At 37.9% G+C, this 20,506-nt stretch overlaps 2 protein-coding genes across 3 annotated transcripts in view; both read left to right on the forward strand.

Annotated features, from left to right (window-relative positions):
- The window catches only part of LOC143347096 (uncharacterized), a 58,143-nt gene that overhangs the window by 29,681 nt on the left and 7,956 nt on the right, over positions 1–20,506 (forward strand). The window contains exon 1 of one of the 2 annotated variants that reach the window (XM_076776004.1): positions 670–750. The exons of the other annotated variant lie outside the window; for it this stretch is intronic. The gene's annotated coding sequence lies outside the window, so the exon portion shown is untranslated. Of the gene's footprint in view, positions 1–669; positions 751–20,506 lie in introns of those variants that run through there. 2 annotated transcript variants of the gene reach the window in all.
- The window catches only part of LOC143347107 (protein CDV3 homolog), a 167,911-nt gene that overhangs the window by 15,573 nt on the left and 131,832 nt on the right, over positions 1–20,506 (forward strand). The gene's annotated exons all lie outside the window — the stretch shown is intronic.

A 20,506-nucleotide genomic window follows, 5' to 3' on the forward strand; every position in this document is an offset into this window, starting at 1 on the left:
GCAACGATTTTTCAAAAGACCCCTACGAATAAATCATTCAATTAAAAAGAAATTAGAAACGTAAGCAGGCAATTCGATTTTTATTACACGCGACGTAAAATATTAGATCCATTTTTTACATCGACGCTTTTGCATCGCAATCGTATTTTCAAACAAAACAGTTGATTTGTATCCGAACGAAGCAAAGTGTAATTATGTAGTATTCGACAATTTAATTGACTTCGTCTAGCAACAGCACCGCGATACGGGAACCTTAACTTTACCTACGGCTTCGAAATACAGAAAAGAAAGCGTTAATAGCGTCGGTGAGCCGTCGAATTGCGAGAGACTCGGCGTCGAAGTCTATCAGAGCGTGTCTGAAGGAGTTGCATTGATTTTTCATCGATTCCAGTTTGCTGCTGTCATTAAATCGAACTGCTCGACAGGGTCGGATCTAGAATTTTCTCGAATAATACGGAACGTTATATGTAAATAACGCTCTGTGTAACAGTAAATAAATAATTGTATCCCTCATAGAATTTCTAACGAATCGGCTGAATTCACGATGCATTATTATATATTACTTAATATGCCACGATACAAAAACTTTTATTCGTTTGAGTGTTCCTGTTTCAGAAGTAATGACCGTGACACGATGGCATGATTTCGGTCATCATAGTTAATTTAAGACTGAATAGTGCGACAGAGTCGAGTTTCTCCCGTAATATTTACTTACCGCGAAGACGTCAGTCTGGTTTTAGATAAAATGAGGTACGGTAAAACCTTGATAATTGCAGAAAAACGGAGTTGGAAATTCGTGCAAGTATCGAGATAACCGATCCAATAGAGGATCCTCTGCAATACCTTTTCTTTCTACCTGCGACCTTATTCGCTTGACCATCAATCAACCTTTCTACTTGGGAACGCAAGAAAACAAACGAGGTTCCTTATGTAATCATCAAAGTTTTACAGTAGTTGGAGAATAGGAAAATGTATTTCATAATCGATATTTTTTAATTTTTACGGTGGAAAACGAAGCTTTGGTCCAGAAGATATCACATATTGCTATTCAATAAAATTAAAAATTGAAACTTACAATTTAAAAAGTCTCGTTCCAAGATTGATTATTAATATTTCAAGAAAGGATATGGAATCATAGTTTCGCGCAAGAAGGTATTCGTATGTTTTTTATATTGTGTTCGAACTATTTAAGCGTAAGAATATTTACACGTAGAACAAAATTATTTTTATAGTCGAACAGGAAGTAAATTTATAAAACATATAAAACGTGAGCGTAAATTTTCAAAAATCGAAGTCCAACCTGAAACTATCGTACACGCTCCATATAGCTGATAAGAATTTACATAATTTTCTTTTCTGGTTCCGGCAAACGAACTAGAAACAAGCTCTCGTCATGCGGTTGACCAAGTCATCAGTAGTATGCATGTACATACGTACGCATGTACATCGAAAGCAAACGATTTATCGAGTCAGTTTTGCGTGAATTTTTTATCAAACTGTTGGCATGCTAGTAAATTTCCCCAGCTTCGACTTTAATCCTTTCTTTTCCTCGACTTATTTAAGTTCTGGATACAGTATGATTTCAAGGAATTAATCATTTTCGGGTTTGTACACACGACGAAGGATTTCATTTATGTTTAGTCATTAATTCAGATATTTCTATTCTCCCTTTAAAATTTGAGCCTCGATAAACGTAATGAGTTGAATGGATGATGACATGGTGGCTAGCAAAGTCACGTATACGTGACAACGGCCGTCAAGATTTTCATTTATTCCGAACTTAACACAATTTCTTTAACGGGGAAAGTTATTAAATAACGAATAGACAACTTGTCAAATCAATTTTGTTTTTTTCATCAGACGATTCGCAGGAATATGCTCTGAGGTCGAACAACCGCATAGTTGAGTAACATACGTACGTTGTTGCTTTATGACGCCGACTGCTGACAGATTAATTAGTTTATATAAAACTTCGCTGATGGCACCAAAGCGAGACAGTTGGTCCCAAGGTCCCGGCCGCTGTTACACACGATAGCCATAAATATTACTTAATGTTACAAGGAAACTGGAGAATTCTTAGAGTCAATATTTCTACGCCGCTTACTTTAACGGCGTAAGAAAAACGCGCAACGATCTATCGTTGCTTAACACGAGAAACGGTAATCATAGTAATTACATAATGTAATATTTATGGTTTGAATAGTCCGCGTAGCTTTGAATTAATTACGATCTCGGTAAAAGTGAAACGTCGAAAATGAAAAAATATCAGTGTCGATTGTTTCGCCCATTCTTAATAAGATTCGAAACACTATACTGTATCGTGACCATCAAAACACTTGTCGTAATCTTCCTAGGGCGAAGCGAAGATTTTGACAAACGTTTCGGTTTGTCGTTCGAATTTAACCATAATAAATAATACTTTGGTTCGTTACGCTGATAATGTATTTTAAGCTTTAAATGCCGCGCGACTATTGGCTGAACATGGTTATTTTATAGCGATTTATGCAACTATTGCACAGAAGTTGCTCTGGATTAGGTTAGATATTTCGCAAGGCATCGAACCGCTCGATCGTACAGTCGGCGGTAAAATGATTTTGCGCATTTGTGTCGCGCAGCTGTCAAGCGACTTAGCGCACGTGACCGAGAAGCGTGCCGGGAAAGGGTGGGGATAGCACTTGCCCCTTCGACGGAACGAATCCACGCCGGTCAGTGTACACAAAGAACTCTCTCGGCGAAGCGTGGAAACTGCACAATCTAAAAAATTATATTACTGCCGACTATTACAGAAGCAATTAAGTAAAACAACTAAGCACAATATTCCACCGAAGTATATAATAGCACACGCGAGAAAAAATGGAACTCCGGCTTAATTTAGACCGTAATCGTATTTGATACGCGGACTTAAATAGTGCACGCTAAACGATTCATTCGACTGAATTTACAAGCTCATTAAGTTTGTAAAAAGTACGAATAAGATACAGTCGTACCTCGGTCTTGCATTTTAATTGGTTCCGAGATAGCCGACGTAAATCGAAAAATACGCGAGTCAGGGTAAATATAATATAAACTGCACACGGGCATGCTGCGCGTTTATTGTACGTGTACACGTATACGTAACTATTTAAGTGTTAACGATACACGCGTGTCATTATTAATATATTATTCTTCGTATGGTCATAAATATTTATGCTCTCTACACGTATCTTATGGCGCAGAACTTTCTTACAAAACAAAAAAGCCATCAAACTAGCTCTCTATTTTATGTTCTAACCTGCAGTGAATTTCCTGATAACCTGAGATATAGTCATCTAGTTCAAGTATGCGATAGTCTGTGTAATTTAAACGCTCTGTTATTTCATAAATACAAGAGCATTTGTTCTCACGAGATGGAAATATGAGAAAGCATTGCAATGAAAGCAGCAAAAAATAAGATTTACCAGTGTTAAATATGGAAATTGGATCATTTATTGGATTGAAATGTTCAGGTGCGATTCGTGGCATTTGGAGAGCGTTCCAGTATCATTTTTTCCACGCTCGAGAGATCCCGTTGAAACGCGGTAGACTTAATTCTTCATAAAGCGGTGGATACGTTTTCCCTTTCCAATATTTCCACGTGAAAGAATTTTAGCTCTGGGTGTACGGCATAAAAGTCTTGAGGCACGTGCATACACACAACGTAACACACTATATAGTAATGGTTGTTCAATGCACACGAATATTGAAAGTCGCCTGTCCCGAGGGCGCGGGTTCACAGCTCACCGGGCAAGAATGTTTTTGTCAAGCCTGAAGAACGCGGAGCCCTCCACATCCATCTCATTTTATTGCGTCTTATAAGAACCACGTCGTATTGCCTCCGCGCCCGTTAACAATTTGGGACTGGGCAGAGCGAAACGCAACCGCAGAAACGTGAAAAAGTTCTGAATGAAAACAAACAGAAGATCAAGATTTCTGGTTATGAATTATTCCTTCCGAACATTACGTACGATTGTAATAGACGCGTGCAGCCACGAAATGTTTAATATTTAAACGGAGTACTTGTTATTTCGTGGTATTCCAAATATCAATGACATTATTAAAAATTTTGAAGGGCCAACCACTATGGCAGTTAAGATATTAAATCAAATTCAAGGCAATTTTATTTAAAATATCGTGATTTAGTGAGAACCAACATTTCATATGTTGTGCCCAGGTCAGGAACAACGTGTACGATTTCACCTGGCCCCCCGGCATATTCTTTATTTTTTCTGCCTCCTGTTCCTCGTGTAAGAACGGAATAAATCCGTACGAGATCGTGGATCCATCCAGAAAAGGGAAAAAACGTACGCTAGCAGACTGCGAGAAAAATACATTTGCGGCTAAATATAACAGGTCGTTGGACGGATTTAGAAATCCTGCTTGGTTCGTGTTTTTTAGAGATAGGCATAAAAAGACGGAGGGATCCCAACGGTCGTCGAGATTCTTCTGGCAGCGCAGGGTTCTTTAACTTTTACTGGCCACTGAGTGCCACATTCGCCTCCGCAGATATACACCCATAAGATTAAAAATAATCTCTTTCTTCACCTACTTTCGTCGATCAATTTAGTCGATTGATTCGATAATCAATTTAATTTAATGACACTATTTTAAAAGCAACCTATGTATTTAAGACGTTAATTTATTAGACGTTATTTACGTTAATATTAAGAATTATTGGTCACCGACCGCGAAGTTTAAACCGTTCAATGGACAGTAGCCACAAAGACTTCCTATCCCCGAGGAATTCGTTTGATCGATATTACGGAATTTTTATTCGTGAACATTCCGCGAACGCAGTAATTAACTAGGGTTGATCTTACCAACGCTCGCTCAGAGATTGCCGACGCGATGTTTCTATAGATTTCCAGTGAATGGTCAAGCTTGCCGCGTGTTGCTAATTAATTTCTAGGAATTATCGTCGGCATGTTTATCATCTCGAAGTGCAACATTCTGCGCATTGCCCCCAATCCAATATCTCTTTCTATGCTACAGAATTACGACGTTTCAAGGTGTTCCTGCGATTAACTTCTTTCCTACCTGGCGTTAGGGCTAACTTTGGTCTCTAATGTCTCTAAAACCTCATAAGATAAAATTAATGCCGCAAACTCAATGTGATTTTAATCATTTTTAAAAATTGTTTATCATTTATTCTTTGCATAAAATTTCTATCATCTTCAACTTTGTCGCAGCTTTATGGAAGCCTCGTGTATTTTGTACATCTATCCATTTGAACCGAGTATACCCCTCAGAGACATTCTTCCAATTATAGGCACCAACCTAGGGCGCCGAGCTTTAGGGGGCGCCTACTTTCAATGCATAAACTCGATCTCAGAGTCTCTGAAAAAAATTGTATCAGGTGGTACAAAGCTTCTTTCGCAGCCCCTTTCTATCTCCATTAATAATTCTGTTTCGATCCAACACGATTTAATGCCAGAAGCTGTAGCAGGAAATGTAAATGCTCTGTCCTTCGTAAAATATATGCAAACATTTTCTAGGGTTAATTCGTTCTATATCTGCACATTCGATATTTATAGTATCTAGAGTATACGAGTTAGAAATATTTAAAAAATCACTTAACTATATAAGAAATAGAAATATTATTTTTAGAATTAAAATTATTATTGGTATGGGAGTCACCTATTGCCTAGGGTGTCGTATACACCTGAGCCTGAACTGCCTAGCGCGATAATTCATTTTTCAGAAGGCAATCTCGAGAAAGTATCGCTGCAAATCATACGAGCTGTAGCGGAATATTTGACCAAGTGAGAGGATCGCGATCTACGCGCTCCGAATGTTCGAAAGATTTAGAGGATTGTACCACGAAATTGCAGCAAATCATCGAAATAACGTAGCAAAATAGAATCAGGAGCATTTCAATTTCGTGTCTCGAAATGTTGATCAAAGAAGCGGGAATCGGTGTAATTGCAATTAAACTTAAAGATCGTAATTCCCATTAAGCGACATGAAATTCAAATTACATACAAAATTTATCTATACAGAGTACCAGACGATAACTTTTTATCGTGCAATTTTAGAAGGTTTTTCGCGAAAGAAATAATGTAATCAGTGTTCTAACAAAGTCAGTATCGAAAAACGTTACAACCAGTTTACCTTTTCGTAATGTAAAAATTCCTCCAAATCTTCGAAGGACTTTTACGACCAAGTATTGCTTTCAACCAAAAATAAACGTACTTCTTTGGCCAGAAAATATGATGTTGATAATGTCACTAAAACGTTAAAGTGTTATCTGAGTACTGCTCTCATTGTTTCCTGTCCCTGAGAACGTCTTTGTAACGCGTATCCGTTCCTGATTGCGGGTAACGTTAAACCTCCTCACACGAGCACGATCACCAAGTGAAACCTACGATACCTGTAATTCACACAAGTGCTTTATTACTGGTAATCGAGTAATTGTTGATTCAAGGGTAAAAAGTGCTTTATACGCCATTAGCAGCAGTGTTTCTCAAACTTTTATGGCTACAGGTCCACTTGATCCTCTGATTAGTTCGAGCCACGTGTAAGTCTTATCCCAATCAATCCTAGAAAGACAAGAGGGAAGTGGACCAATCGGAGACTCTTAAAAATATGCTATTTATTCCGCGTAAAATATTTCCATGAAATTATTTATTTTCGTACGCGCCATGATTAATAAAAACAATTAATTTATGGTACGTTAAAGCGAATTTTTTCGTTCGTAAAATGGATAACATTACGACGTGTTAAATATTCAGTTTGATCGATCGAATATTCGTATCGTGTAGATGGTTGTCAAGTATCGAAAAGAACAAGCAGATACGACGGAAACGCGCGCTAAAGCGCAATAAGAATTATTTATAAATTCATCGTTCCGAGCGCCGCACAGACAGTGGGCATATGCAATACAAAAGTGCGCAGAAAGTGAATTTAAGAATACATTTTCCAAAACTTTTATCCCCTGGAATCGCTGGCGCGCGCGTGAATCGATTTCCAATCGCCATCTTGTAACATTATCGTCCCGATAAGCGGACCCTTGACAAATATTTTAACAATTAAACCAAATAAAACAGGAAATCAAATATACAGTATTTATTTACGAGTATTCCGTCATTTTGAGCGAGTTTTAACTATTAAGTCGCAGCCGTTTTAAAACAAAGTCACGCGATAATCTCCGTTATGATAAAACCTTTAGGAAATTGCAAGTGACGTCATGTATTATGGGGCGTGAATTTACCGACGTTTGCATTACGCGAAAGTGTGCTAATTCCATCCTGCCAATCGCCCGTGAAAAATCGCTTGTCCAGAAAGAAAAATAATAACCCGCTGAGAGACACAACACGATGGAAGAAGTCTTAAAGTAAACAGAAATCGCGTCGTCCAGACTCATTACTCAACCTCGAAGACAGGTGTTTATGATTAAGAGTATGAGGGACTGGTGTTTAGGAATGGTGGCAGACTGGCGGATCGCCAAAGTCTTACTTCTTACAACGACCCAGACGAACTTTTGGTCGTACCGATTATTACTGCTTCTTTCCAACCTCCTTGGCCACCGGCCAAACATGTTGCAAACATGCTCTGGAATTCCCCGCGCGAACACCTTCGATACGTGCTCATCGTACGCCACGCGATCTTCGATTACTCACCAGGAAGAAAAAGCTGCGGGGACAGTATTTTTGGCCGACTCGAAGCTAAAACAATAACAATGTTCGGATAACGATAAGTGCAAAAACTGTTAAGCCATCCCATTCATACTGTCATTGCTCATAATATGGATCCTTGAGCAATATCACGGCGCAATAAAGACATTTCTTCCATATTATTCGTCCTTATGAATCCAATAGATAATGTTTGAGATTTACTTAAAACGCTTGCATACTCATCCTCCAAACGCTACAGTAGCCGGTTTGCAAGAAAAGATTGTAGACACCTCAAAAGAATTGAAAATTTTAGGTGGTCCTGATTCGATGGATTTATAAAAACTTCTTACTGTGTACTTGTTGCTATTGTCAAGGACTAGGTCACTTTTGTATAGCGATTCGAACGCTTTGTTAAAAAGTTACGAGAATCTGAGACTCTGTTTCGAGTGCAACTATCCGTTTCGGGTGTCGGGAACGGTACACGCTGGTTAAACGCTCATTGTACTCGAAAGCGCCCTACTAATGATTTCCAAAGTGGCAAGTAGGTAGAACGACAAGGAAAAGGCAAGGAAATAAAGCAAAACCGAAGGAACGAACGCGAGAAAGCCGCGTGTGCACCGCAGAGAAGCCGCCGGTATACGATACACGTACGCGCGTATACACGATCGCGGAGCATCGCGATACTAAATAGCGGGGACCGGGAAAAAATAAAAAGAATAACAAGAAGAAGAAGAAGAAGAAGAAGAAGAAGAAGCAGAAGCTGCCGCCTCCGGGAGAGGAGGCCTTGAGGTCGCGGCTGCGTAGTTCCCTACGTTGGCTCCCACGAACGAAGCCACCAACAGTCGTTTTCCAGATCAGATTCATTGACCTCGCTGAAACTCTCTCTCTCTTTCTGTGGACTTGGCCGCTGGTGCTTTTTCTTCGCGACACCGACACACCGAGATGAAGTGCGAGGAGTAGGGAAGCACGGGAAAAGAGAAAAAACGCCGCTATCGTGTCCACGATTAATGCGATCTTGCGACGAACGACGACCACCGAACGATTTCTTGCCCCGAGTTTGGTAACGGCGGAGGAGAAATGGTGCGATTTCACGGTTACGCGTTGATAAGGCGAGAGAAAAATTAAGGATCTCCGGGGATTCGATCTCGAATTTCCGAATAATTTTCCCTCCGTTTTCTCGAAGGAGTTTCAACGTCGGTGGCACGATTATTTCGTTTGTATTCTGCCACTGTTTCTGTGTACATAAATTCGACAGCGATCGTTCGAAGTACTAGCACTTGGTAATCGTCAGTAGTTAGAAAAGTCAATCAGCGGAACTAATTGTGACTAGGAGTACCCATTGTCAAGCCCTTGGCGCACTCATTGGGGAGGGTTGCATTTTACGAGGGCGATGATGGTGATCAATTACGCCGGGGAATTTTTCCAGGTACCGACTTTCGGTGTCTGCCGTTACGAATATGTGTCAGAATTACCTTTCAGAAATTTGCTACCCCTTCTTATGATAGGATTTTTCCAAGCGACGTTCACCTTAAAAATCATTATTGTAATCCGTTTCTCAAAGAAGTATGTCACGTCTGATTATAGCGGTGCTCGAGATGCATCGCACCAGATTCTGCGTCGACCTAATGCGATTCACTACTCCTTTTTAAGTATCGCGTCGGTATCTTTGCTGGCGTCGGTTTAATAGAATCTAGATCATTTGTACGACGCCGCTTATTCGATCCTCTCACTGACACATTTTCCATTTGTGCGACAAGCGCGCGATGAAACATGAAATTTATTGCAAAGGCTATTGCGTTTCTACACTATGTGGAAACGTATTTTGAAAATGTCTATAGTTCTATCGAGGTATACTTACGTTCGCGATTGAACTGTTTAGCATGCTTTCGATTTCTGCTTTTATACAAATGTCACTTTTAAGTTCACTCAATGGAAGACAGACTTGGGGGTGTTATGAAAATAAACGGACGGTAAATAACTATTGTATGCTCCAGTTTAAATACTTTTGACACGAGGATTAAATCAGGCCCTTCCATCGCATCGTAAATTCGAACCTGGTTCGTTTAATGATTCGCCCAAGAACAAAGTCTGTATTAGAAATTAATTCTATATTTTAAATTCACCGCGTACACTCAACAGTCCGCTCTTTCTATTCTATTCTTTTTGTACCAGTCTATCTCTTCTTCTTCTCTGTATCAAGTCTTTATTAATAATGTCTGTGTTAACTTTAATAAGACTGATTCTGATTCTGACTAAACGTTCTGAACGTCAACCGTCGGTGACGAAGAGAAGAACTCGAACTGCAAATTGTACGAAGAATGATAAACCTCACGGAGGTCGAGCGCAGCGAACAATCGTCGACGGAGAAAAACAGGACGGTGTCTTTGAAGTCCGTAAAAATGCAAAAGAGAGGGGGGTAAAAAAATCATGCCTCGAATATCTTCGGAACTGGAACACGATCGCTGGCTGTCGATCGAGCAGAACCTGGCTAACAGAGAACCTAGGAGAAGCTGGTTCACTAATCACTCGAGAAACGCCACGATTACAATCCCGTGGAATGTGCTTAGAGCCGTCGTTTCGAAAGGCTTCTACTCTCACGTTCTAGCGACCGTACGTTTTTACATACATATGTATATTCGAGGTGATCGCGTGTACTCGCTATGTGCACCGGCTGCAGGAATTTGTCTAAGACCGGCAAGATCGCTTTTAATATACAGGGTGAGACGGTCAACTTTATCGCCGAATAGACGAGGGTTTCCAACTTGGTCGCTGGCGACCACCGGATAGACCCATCGATTTTATCTGTTACCAGATAAATTACCAGAGGTCGTTTGTGGATCGTGGAACAAATTTATTTTTATAGGAACTATAAATTTTTATAGAAGTAAATATGGGAACGTGAATTTACCATCCCGACTTCCGAAATAATAAACGCGGCTGGTTTTTTACAACGCGTAGTATTTGATCGTATAAAACTTTAATGGTTCGTCGGGAATTAATCTTCAGATGGAACGTGATTACTATGAGAGGGGATGTAAATATTAAGCTAAGTATATTAAATTAAGAGAGAAATACCATCGATGGTTTTCGAGCACATTTCTTATTAATCCAAATATTTTCCCACAGTTTTATCCATTTCAGAACATAATTTTACAAACTTTTATATCGTAGAACCTTTATTATCGGATGAAAGCCTTGTTAATTGCATAGTGTTGACAAGAGGGGGGGATAGTCGCTAAGCAACAAGTAAGGTTGGGGTAGTAAGTACGACGTATGTAATATTTCGTTTATAGGTTGATATAAACAGTGTCCGACGTATATGGACCATTTTACTTGATTGGTCCAAAGTAGTAAAGTCAAGTGCCTCACCCTATATATGAACTATCTCGCGTACTGTTCCCGACCTCCTTAGATCAGAGAACGTTCGACATATTCATTGAAATTGTTTCGAAACCATTCACATTATCCTAAGGAATTCCATGTAAATCATAATGATTAATATTACACGTAATTCGATTAACGCCGTGTATGGTTTGCTGATCTTGAACGAAGAATGGTATTTAGTGCAACTTCGATTTCATAATTTTACGATGCAGACAGTTGTCAATCGATTCCGTTAATTCGCGAAGCTGCGTTGATAAAAATATTAAGGCACTTCGTACAATTTTCTTTATCGTTGCAATTCATCACAGTTGTTTGTTTTTATACAGGGTGTTCGGCCACACCTGGGAAAAATTTCAATGGGGGATTCTAGAGGCCAAAATAAGACGAAAATCAAGAATACCAATTTGTTGATGGAGGCTTCGTTAAAAAGTTATTAACAATTAAATTCCAAAATTTCAAATCGTTCTGAAAAAATTATGTTCAGCTGCGGGGGTCAATTACAATCATTTTTAGTCATTAGACATACCCTCGAATTCCTACCCACTTTCTAGAAAAAAATTCGAGAAGGTGTGAAATTTCTCGACGGGAAAAAAAAAATTTCAAATCGTTCTGGAAAAATTATTTTTAGTTGCAGGGGTCAATTACAACCATTTTTGGTGAATAAACATACCCCCGAAATCTTGCGCATTTTCGAGAAAAAAATTCAGTATGGGCGGAACTTTAAACGTTAATAACTTTTTAACGAAGCCTCCATCAACAAATTGGTATTCTTGATTTTCGTCTTATTTTGGCGTCTAGAATCCCTCATTAAAACTTTTCCCAGGGTTGGTCGAACACCCTGTATAATAAATTTATTAGCAAAACTGTTGAAAGATAAAGATATCTCCCAACGAGCTGGAATAGGAGATTAATTACGAACAACTGTACATATTTATCTCTCAATACTTCCTGAAACTGTAAAGTCATTTTTCTCGAAAGTACATTTTTTAAACTGGTCTCCAAATTTGCAAAGCACGAACGATCTATATCCGGTATTGCTGAAGAAGTTGAGTTTAAAATAGATAAAACTATTTTTAACCCTCGCCAATTCGATCCACTCGAACTGGTTTGATTACAAATTTCCTTTGGCAATGCAAATATCGTACGATGTAAATTTCTGATATTAATCGGGTAGACATTTTCGTTCAGGCGTACCGATAGCGAAATATTTCTAAAGTTAATATAGGGATCCCACTCCTCGGAACACACTCAATTGATATGAAAGTCGATTCCCTTCTTTCAACTAATAATAACCAGTAGTTAATATTGAGCAACACAACGAAGAGAAAGGTATCCTATTCATTTCATTCTTCTTGTTTCATTTGAGTTGTTCTGCCCGCTTCGTTTTACCTTTCTTCACGCCCCATGTAACTTACTTCATTGTACTCTTCCATCGACTATACGTAGAGAACATTTATTCCGCGTGATCTGTGCTTGTCAGAGGTACTTATATTTTAATAAAATAATAAAAGCAGGTTATTCGCGAACGTATTTTAACATTCTCAACGTCGTCTTTGTTCGAACGACAACAATTATACCCCCAAAAATTTCACCGAGTTCTCCGAATTCTCCGGAGGCACGGATCGACGGGAACATCGTTATTCGACGATGATTAACGGATCTGAATTCCAGAACACGCAAATATTTTCATTTCTCGTTCAGACGTAAAACAAATAAATTCTACCTCTCGCAAGTCGAATTATGAAAAGGCTCGAAGCAGATGGACTTTTTTGCGTTCATTCGCGAAAAATGATTATCGAGGTGATTGGAAATCGAGAATTAAATATTACCGCGGCGAAATAATGCGTAACGATCCTCGATATTACTGTACATCTAGAATTCCTTCTGTTTCACGAGTTAAGAATTGCTGTTAATCCTCGACAAGTAGGGTGGGGACAAAATGACCCACCCTGTTACCCTCCTTTCAAAGCGTATTTGATTGGTTATAGCAGTCGTCTACCTGAAACTTTCTGCGCTCTTTACTCAGTCTATCTTTGAACTTTACGGAAAGTGTGTGCGTTAGCGTGTACGGGCATTGTACAATATAACATCAACGTAAGTACAGACACGTATTTCATTGGACGTGTTGTGTACGTTCATTTTGTTTATCGAGTCGTCCCATAAATAATGTCGTTTCTCGTCTTGCATCAAATAGATATGAACATTCTTCGATGTGCTTTCGACAGAATATTCTTTCTTCCATTTAAATCGACCGTTTGAAGAACAATACATTTACAGATACGATTAAAAATATTTTCAAAGTGTATAGTGAGCGTGTTTTAATCAAGTGCGTTTTCAACCTTGAAAGTTTTAATCGTGGTAGAACCATTTTTTAACCACAGAAGGAGTATTAGAAAGATCGAATTCTACCAGAAATAACGTGCACATCGACGCTTAGCTAGAATTAGAAACGTAACGAGAGTTAGAAAATGGGTTTCGCGCGAAACGTCAATAGCGAACAGTTGCGTTTCGTTTCAATGAAAAGCGAGCGGTATATCACAATCTTAAACATAAACGATGGCGGATAACGTGATGTAAAAACCTGTATCTTATCCAAGACCAGAGCTTCATCGAAGGAAGATATTACTGTGCGCGTGATAGAGCGCGAGGGGTGTGATTCATTTCAAACTTTTAAATCAGAATCTGACTGTAACAACAAAGATCTATCGGGAACAACTTTATCGGTTGTTTACAGCTTTAGAGGGGGAGGGAGCAACGATTGTTTTTAACGAGGGAATTCTCTTTAATCGAGGTATTATAATAATAAATTATCATTTATTTCGATTGGTAAAAAATTTGAGATCAACATTCGTTAGGTTTCTTGGCTGAGACGGAATTGTTTTAGGAAGAACTCCAACTTTGGCGCGTAAATATTTCTTATCAAATATTTCTACCTATTAATTGAGTCTATTTTGAAAGTGGCGTAAGTCCATTTATGTTCGAATAGAGATATCGAAGGGTTTGCGTTGGATTAAATTTAAAAATATGGGTAACAAATGACATAGTAGAATAATGTTTTTGGGTTTCTAAAAGTGTCAAATTTATCACCCCAATTAGCATAATTAATATTATTTAAGAAATAATATGTTTTTGATGGCTATGATTGGACTTACGCCACTTTCAAAATAAACGACTCCATTAACAGCTAACAAGTATCGATACTTTTCGAATTATCGAAGGAATTAAATAGGTAAAATATAAATACGATTAGAAACTAGAAACTGTGATAAGCATTTGTTAAAAAAGAAAGAAATCGAAACGTTTCGACATTCAAGAGAGACGCAGCAAAACGCCTCTTCTGTTATTGCTGTTATTGCGAATCGGTGAATGGAGCGAGTACAATGAACATTCGTTCGACAATGTACTACCGGCTGTAAGTGGAATCGAGTATGCAACGATAACGTTATCTCAACTCGTTACATTGACAATCGTGGCGATTCTTCGAATCACTCTTTGAAGTAACGTTCTTATCTGGCATAGAGAAAGCCTTCGATATCGAAATGTTGTTCGGCGTGTATACGAGTAACGAAAGGGGCTAATCCATTGACGACCGTGGATAGTAACGCCATACACTCTCGCCCAAGGAAGAAACTGCTACCGCTCCTATCAGTGAAGGAACATACATAGATACAAATGGCAGCTAGAAAGCGCACGGGATCGGTAACTTTCGTTACTCGATCGCGAAGAAACGTCCGATAAAAATTTCTGTTCCTCGATTACGCAACGAAAGTTTTTTTTTCTCCTGAGAGTCCGATACAGTATGGCGCGAACTGCATCGTATTAGATTATATTAATATCAGTTCCATGAAATAGTAATTTACGAAAAGTAACAAACACGTTGTATCGTTTATAATTCGACGGATATATTGTTTTCTCTTGCAATAACCTACGAAGCGATGGCTGTGCATAATCCTATAAGTCCCCCGTAGATATTCACGAAAAATGAAGGAGTTATCACTGTTTCTTGGCGCCAACTCTGATTAACGAGTCTGATGTTGTGCTTGAAAAAAGATAAGATTGATGTCTCCTTTTTGCCCCGCTAGAATCCTCTCGTGCCGGTTCGGCGGCGTTATTAAACTGGATTCTCCTTTATTTATAATATCTTAAATTTCCATAAGTCGTAACATTCGCAGTGGTTCCACCGACTGGCCAAGGGATCCCATAAAGTTGTCTTTTTCCGTCTGAATACTCCCTTTGGTCGTAAAGTTTTCGAGGGTAAACCCGCGTCGTGGGAACACATTCATTCTCAAGTTTTCTGCTCGCGATTCTTGGTAATAACAGTGAAATAGTTCTATTTCATGAACCGTTTTTTAAACAAAAATCTACGTTGTCTTCCTGTTACAATGTTTGAAAACGTCTATACAGGGTGTTCGGCCATCCCTGGGAAAAATTTTAATAGGGGATTCTAGAGGCCAAAATAAGTCGAAAATCAAGAATACCAATTTGTTGATGGAGGCTTCGTTAAAAAATTATTAACAATTAAATTCAAAAATTTCAAATCGTTCTGAAAAAATTATTTTCGGTTGCGGGGGTCAATTACAATCATTTTTGATGAAGAGACATAACCCCGAAATCCTACGCATTTTCGAGAAAAAAATTCCTTACCGGAAATATAATCTGTGGCAAAATAATTTTTTTATAATAGGAAATATCTTTATTTATATTATTTTCCGTTCTAACTTATAATCTATCCCCATCTTTCGAACAGTTTCGTAATTTCTCGTTCGTACAAACTCTGGTTTCCTGTAAAAAAAAAATAGTCAAGAGGAATTTAATGGTCTGCAATGGTAAAAAACTTTTACCGTTGGGTCTCGAGTCTTGTGAAAACCGTGCATTACCGTTATTGTCCGAAACGCTATCCGTTTATTGCCAAATTGCTATCAATGGTCGAAATTAAAGGTAACGCAAGCGACCGTGGCGATCAGTTTCTGAAATGTAAGCTTAATGCGTTTGCATTCAACGTCCCAAATCGTTTGAACAATTCGACGCACTCTGGTTTTTCCCAAGCTACGGTCAGCCAGGTCAATTGGCGAACCGCTGCGGTCACTTCCGTTACCTTTTGTTCAGTCGATTAATAGCAATTTGGCAATAAACGGTCAGCATTTCGGAGAATTAATAGTATCGTTTCCAGTCTCGAAAACATCGAACTTATTACCATTTGCCTTAAGGGATATTCTAGTTATTGGAAAAATAAATTTTGTTCATTTTTTCATTTTCTTGTAGCTTACGATCTTAAAATTTATGTTGTTAAAATTTCATATTGAAATTCTACAAATATTTGTATACTATACACCTGTTACGAAAAAGGCCCTTTCGAATCGTAAATCCAGGCAAGAGAATGTTATTGCTACCTTTACTTAATCGAAACCTTTAATGATTTCTGAGAAAACGACTTGGAACATTTTATGTGGTATACCCTGTATACGACCTCCTTCTTATTCTCAACCTCGCTTTCTAGTTTTTCGTTTGTGAATACCTTTCTATACTCGTCCATCTGTTCGATTCTTTTGTCTAATATCTTCGTGCCTCCTTGTATATAAATCTCTTAATTACTGTTACCTTTTCACACGCTACGCCTCTTTTACACCTGATTTATACATAAATTCCTTCGCTACCTTCTCACGCACAACCCATTCTCCCATTCACCTACAGCGAGTCACAAAATTATTCCCTCGGACAGAAATACGTAAACGTATGTAAATAAATACTGTCGAGGTTGAATAATAGTTTCGATATTTTACGGGTTAAAATAAATAAATAAACGAAAGAAATTTGTTCCTTCAAACACACGTAGGTCGCGTGACTTTCTTGCAAATACACAAATCGCGTGTGTAAACCGCCGTCGCAATCGTCTGGAGTAATATCTTTACGGTTATTTGTTTAAGTACGCGGAAATTGAGCGAGATCGCATAATTTACTACGTTATTTTTAGTTGTGCGTGACTCACTTGAAATCATAGAAAGTGAGTTTGCGTACGCGGACCAGTCGGTGTTGTCTATCGCGATGAAAATAATTATTTCTATTAAAAACATACGTTTTTAATCCACCACGTGACTTTTTCCATTTTTTACAATTTCATTGGCAAATACGTATGTGACAGAATCTCGGCAATTATAAAAAAAACCCCTAAAATTGGGGATATTTTTGGCAACCACGCAAATGGCGCACAGATAAAAAATCGTCAATGGAGTTTTTAATTTTTTTTTTGTCAACTATCTTCCGAACGCGTCAATATTTCTTAACTCCTTTTCAGATGGTTTTGCAAACTGCTGATTAAGTAATGATCCGATGTAGTCGCATCGAAAGAGTAAAGAGACTGAATCATTATTTGTCATCGTGGAATTCATTAATTTTTGACTAAGTGCTGGAAAGACTACGTTATAGGCGAAACCCGGCGTCAGATCGACGATTTTATTCTCTGATCGAGGCGCTGGAATCCAATCGATCGATCGAAGTGGAAGTATATTATTTATTGCAGTCAGCATTGAATTAAATCGACTCAATTTCTCTAACAGAAAACGTGTTTTTCCTATCACGATAACGCTCAACTGCATGAGCAAATCAGACTCCAACATAAATCAATTAATTCAAATAGGAATGAATTATTCACTTTCCTTTTTCGTTAAATCACTACTTATCCAGGAGTTTGCAAAATTATTTCGCTGGAAAGGGAAATCAGAATTTGGAGTATACAGGGTGTTCGGTCACCTCTGCGAAAAATTTTAATGCAGGATTCTAGAGGCCAAAATAAGACGAAAATCAAGAATACCAATTTGTTGATGGAAGCTTCATTAAAAAGTTATTAATGTTTAAAGTTCCATCCGCACTGAATTTTTTTCTCGGAAATACGCAAGATTTCGGGGGTATGTCTAGTCACCAAAAATGATTGTAATTAACCCTTGCAACCGAATATATTTTTTTTTAGAGCGATTTGAAATTTTTTTTTTCGCCGAAAAATTTAGACACCTACTCCCTTCGATTTTTCTTAAAACTTCCTTTTTCATTGTTAGTATTTTTGTTTGACGCCCTACAGAAAAGTTGTCTAATACCTTCTCGTAGGTACCCATAAGCTCTACTTCAGAGAAAAGTTTCATTGAAATATATTCACAATTGTAGGAGTTATGGCTGTTTGAAAATTGGACCATTTTTATGGGGTTTTTCTCATTTTGCGGGGTCAAGGACCAACTTTTCGAATATTTTTGCGATTTGTACATATTCTCCACCAAAATACGCGTAGTTTGCTTTTTTAAACATGAAAATCGTCCAATCCGTTCAGAAGTTATGACGTTTTAAAGATTCGCATGAAAATTCGGGCAGACATTTCTGGCCAGAAATTATATTTTCGGTAAGGAATTTTTTTCTCGAAAGTGCGTAGGATTTCGGAGGTATGTGTAATGATCAAAAATGATTATAATTGACCCCCGCAACCGAAAATAATTTTTCCAGAACAATTTGAAATTTTTTTTTTTCGTCGAAAAATTTCACACCTTCTCGAATTTTTTTCTACAAAGTGGGTAAGATTTCGAGGGTATGTGTAATGATCAAAAATGATTGTAATTGACCCCCGCAACCGAAAATAATTTTTGCAGAATAATTTGAAATTTTTGAATTTCATTGTCAATAACTTTTTAACGAAGCCTCCATCAACAAATTGGTATTCTTAATTTTCGTCTTATTTTGACATCTAGAATTCCCCATTAAAATTTTTCCCAGGGGTTGCCGAACACCCTGTATTGTACTAATTTCCTATATTATTAAAGTAAATAGAATTAATATCATTTTATTTAAAACAAATTAATCGCAGTAATCGGACTCCTCAAATTCGTGCTGTACCCACGATCGAACGTAAGTTGATGTATTCATTGAACATAATAAAATTAAACGAGATGCTTCGTCGTAATCGTTTACGATAACACGATTTGAATTGAGTTATTTGTACTATCAGCACCAAGTATGCTTGAATAGAATGATCATGAATGGAATTAGAAGTATCATATGAATGTACCCTAGTGTCTTCGTATTAAATAGAAGCTTAACCAAATGTACGATTATAGATCATAAGAGGAATAAAATTTGTTCTACGTATTGGAAATCCCGGTCTTGTAAGACACGAAAACGGGGCTAAATAGAGACAATTCCCATCGTTATAACGCAGTTAGTTCCTTAATAATCTTTGATAAAGATACACAGGCTGTTCACACGAGTCGTTAATTAACAGCGTGCAAGAATGTAGAACATTCTTTCTGGTATCTCTAAATAGATACTTAAGGCACGCGATTATTCAACCCCCGAACAAACCCATTATCCACGGTATCATTTTATATTGCTAGCTTGTTATTCAAAGTTCGTGCCGTGACGATAATAGCTATCAATGCCTCATGTTGGAAGCATTTGCATTCTTCTCTCAATTTTTTCTAATCCGTTTCACTTTCAACCTTTGATGTCGGTTATCAAGGAAAAGATTAGGAATTAGTTGGAGTTAAAGTCTCGCTCGATTTGAAAACAAGTTAAGGAGCCTGATCTCCTTTAAAGACCGATATTAAATGGATTCTTTAAGATTCTTCTGTTTAAAAGTTTCTCGATAATCCTGATTTATGAACGGTTTCGAGTCATTTATCTTTCTTCGTTTCGTATTTCCTTTGATAACAAGTTTCGTCTTTAGTGCAGGATCAGAGACTTCAAGTTGACCTGAACTATGTCCTCGAAGAGCGTGCAACGAAATTACCCTATTCGTGATTTACATGAGAAAATGTAGACTCTTGGCGTAATCTGACCTTTGATTCTACCTTGTTCTAACGCTTCGTTTCAATGTAACTTTCATTATGCGGAAAGGTCGTGGAGAATATACGAGTGTATAAGATTTTAGAATTCAGGAATAAAAAGCGTCAAGCGTTTCGCTGCAAAACCATCGATTCAGCCTATTATATCGTCAATAGTCTATTATATGCTGTCATCGTATCAATAATCCGTATTTGCTGTTTACGATTGAAAGCTTAGATAAGTAAATCAACTTTTACCCCAGATAATTACATATTTCTTTCGTACACGGCATTAAATTTTTTTGCAACCCGACTTGCAACAAGTTTTTCACATTACAGAACAGATTGTACATTCGACGTAACATTTTCATACCTTTAAAGATCAAGGATATCACGTGCACGTTATCGATACGCAACAGTCAAAAGGCCATTAAAGACCAATGAGGATCGTAACATAAATGTTTCTATAGCATCGCTAACATAAAGGTGATTTTTTCGTGTCTCCTCATAATCGAAATAAATAGACTTGGTTGAAAATAAATTACGATCACACGAAATAGTTCCACTTGGATGCACTTCCTCTGCATATTCTGTTATTAATTCAGTCAGATGTTACTTCATAAATAGAAGTAACACACAGTACAATAAATAATACTTAGTGTAAAAGTAAATAGAAAGAATTGAAAAGAAGATTCT

The sequence above is a fragment of the Colletes latitarsis genome, chromosome 10, assembly GCF_051014445.1.
Source record: "Colletes latitarsis isolate SP2378_abdomen chromosome 10, iyColLati1, whole genome shotgun sequence".
NCBI classification, from domain to species: domain Eukaryota; kingdom Metazoa; phylum Arthropoda; class Insecta; order Hymenoptera; family Colletidae; genus Colletes; species Colletes latitarsis.